The sequence below is a fragment of the Thalia democratica genome, chromosome 2 (assembly GCF_965202585.1).
Source record: "Thalia democratica chromosome 2, ktThaDemo2.hap1.1, whole genome shotgun sequence".
Taxonomy (NCBI): Eukaryota; Metazoa; Chordata; class Thaliacea; order Salpida; family Salpidae; genus Thalia; species Thalia democratica.
The window spans coordinates 70,844,215-70,847,790 of NC_139166.1; positions in this window are offsets into that span (position 1 = coordinate 70,844,215).

Genomic DNA, 3,576 nt, shown 5'->3' on the forward strand with positions numbered 1-3,576 from the left:
AATCAAAAAATGTACAAAAATGTATAATTTCTGAAATTATGAAGATGAAAGTAACTGAAAATAATGATAATAAAAAAAAAATCTGATTTGAAAAAATTGTAAAATCGATGTACTTTAATATCTTTAGTGATTTTAACTATAAAAGAAAAGCTGTCTATTGAAACTTAACTTAACACGAACTAAATTGATTAAGAAATACAAGATTCTAAAGTTTTGATAGCGCAAATACAGAAGTTAAAAGTAATTGATTTCATTTACTATTTACTCAGATTCAGAGTTCTATTTAGATACTCGTTAAAAAGGAGAATATTTTAAACTAATTTTGTAAGCGCTTTTACAAACGCTGTCAAAATAGATTTGTTATAAATGCATTTTCATTTTGATATGAGCGTGAAAATAGTTTAAAAATAAATTTTTCTTTATGATGCCAGCGTTTGTGAGTTAAGTCGTGACATGTATAAGTTATTAACTTTATTACAAAAAGACGTCGCATTTTAAAGAAAACCCATGCTGAAAATATAATATTAACTACGTTAGTTTCAACTTTATCATAGATTTGAAAAACTTAATTTGCGCTTTTGAAATTTTTTCTGAGCTTATTTTTAGAAGTACATATTAATTTTAGCATATAATTACTTGTTTGATAAAATAAAAGTAAAACTTTTGTTTTTTTCAGTTAATCTCAGTAGGTTGCTGACTAAAATTAATCCAAAGTGTGACTCAATTATAATAGTTAACTTTAAATTAATTTTTTTTAATAAAAAGAACTAGCTATCATACTTTTTACTTTGTTTTAATTTGGTGATTAAATAGTAAGTATATTATATATTCTTCATATTAATTACGTATGAAAACTTTTTGTGTAAGTTTTTTAAAAAATAAAAACGAAAACTGTTTTTAGTTTGCATGTTAAAATTATGTTGTATTGAAATGTTTGTACGTTTTTAAAAAGCTTCTATAAACAAAGTCGAAATAAAATTACCAAATTAAAAGTAAAATATTTTTATTTTTTATTATCATACATAGTTTAGAAACAGTAAAAAAATATAGTTTAAAATATACTCTATGTTTTCAAAAGTTTCTGAATTTAATAAAACTCTACATTATTATAGATCTAATAAAATTTGTTTTAATTGAGTATACTTGCTCATATGCAGCTTTTAATGATTTTAGCGAAAGAACTTTTCTTATTTAAAGTAATTTAAACAGTTAATACTTAATTTTTTTTTTAAATAACTTATTTTCAAGTGTTTTTTTCTATCATTTAAAATACTTGCTAATAAAGATTACATATGCTTTTAGAAATTTTTACTTTATTAAATTATGTTGTTTTTAGCAACCTATCAAGCAACCTATTAAGAACAATAATTTTTATAATATTTTTTGTTTGCTCTAAATAATTTTTGTAAAAATGCGAGTTTTTAGAATTAAGTTAAACTAAAGTATGTAGAAGTGTTTTTAATTGCGCTTTAAGTGTTAGCAAAATGCGAGATCTTTGATTCTGCACTGTTCCAGAAATTAGTTTAATATACATTTGGCTAATTAGATTAAGTGTTAGTGAGTAAATATCAAGTCTTTTATTTAGTAATTGTTTACTATCCTCTGCTTCTTGCTATCAATTACTAAATAAAAGACGTGATATTTCAAACAAATGTGTACACAAACGACGGTTCTTCTTAAAATAACACCTTAACGCTTTTTCATTTTTCATTTTTCATTCACATTTTACATAAAGACACATATACACTTAATATATATTAATATAGTTATATATCCTAAGTAAAATATAGTTTTACTCATTTATTATTCTATATTTATTTCACACATGTCTAATTTTGTTCTCCGACGTTTTATATGTTCATTTTACCCTCCATAAATCCATTACAACTACAGTTCATCATATTTCATTGTGTTAAGTTCCAGGTTTGGTTGGAACCTGTATTCAAATCACAGATAAACCGTGCTTTTGTACCTACTACGCCCAATAGAACGGCTAGAGGTTTTTTACTGCAGGTTTATACCTAGCATATATACCGTGTTGTTTTATATTTTACATTTTAACTTTCATATTAAACACAAACCCGCAGTTTATAACACAGTTTAATTAATTAATATTTAAAATATCTGTATAAGATCTTTAATTTAAATACCTTTATAAAACAATAACTAATTATTTTACTGATTATATATAATATATATGCAGTTTAAGTCATTGTGGTTTTATGTATGTTGCTGTAACTTAATTATTGGTCGGGGCTTTGTAAGCTTAATAACAAGTTTGTTTTTTGTGCTTTGTTTTCTTAAATTTTTAATTTTCATAATTTAAACTCAATCCGCTTCCTAATTGCATCTAACTTTATATATTAATTTATTAATTTTATTATTTATTTAGATTTATTAATTATAAAACCCTTAATTTATTAATTTAGATTTAATCATTATAAAACCCTTAAATAAAATATACATTATACCAAGTTCCTGTGGCTTTTATTATCTTTACTGTTGTTTAATTTATTGATTTAATAATTAATATTTGTTGTTTTAATTTTTACTCACAATAGAATACATATTAATTTTTTTTAAACTAAAGCGCATTACTGCTTTTTACAAACATAAAGAATAAATTATCTAACTTTGTAGCATGAATTAAATAGCTAATCCTAATGTTCATATATATTTAACGTAATTATAAGATATATTTTTTTTAATGATTAGCAACCCGTAAGTAATTTGAATTATTAATTCCTTCCATTTCATGTAAGTAGATTATATTATGGTTTATTATTTTATTCTGTATTTTAGTTTACTTTATTTAATTAAGATTTCATAATTACAAATATTATATAGTTTTTTATCAGTTAGATTTAACACTATAGGTAAATTTTGCACGAAGACAAAATTGCACGAGGGGACAAACTTGCACGAAGACAAATTTGCACCAAGGGTCAATTTTGCACGAGTTACAATTTTGAATGAGTCACAATTTTGCATAGAGGGTCATTTTTGCACGAGAGTAAAAAGAAAAACAGAAAAAAGTATATAATAAAAAGCACTCATAAAAAAAAACTAAAAATTAATCAATAAAACAACAAAAAAAAAATTACTAACCGAGGGTAAGGTTTAGGGGTTACAGTGATAGTAAAAAAAAAACGACTAATAAAAATTTAAAAAATGACTAAATAAAACTAAGTTAAATGATAAAAAAGGTTCCGACCGAGGGTAAGGGTTAGGGGTAACAATGATAATAAAAAAAAAATTATAAAAAAATTTAAGAAATAAGTTACCGACCGAGGGTAAGGGCTAGGGTAACAGTAAAAAAATTATGTTTAAAAAAAGAAAAATTCAATACGTGCAAAAATTTCTCCATCATAATTGTCTGCTCGTGGAAAAGTGTCTTCGGGCAATCTTGTCTTCGTGCAATTTATCGTACAAGTTTGACGAGCGGACAAAGTTATTATTAATTAAACGTTTTATTATATAAATGTTTAAGCGAATTAAAGCTTTTCAATTTCTTTTATATTTTTTAAAGACTTAAGTGTTTTTTGTTTAAAAACAAATAAGCAAAAGAATATAACT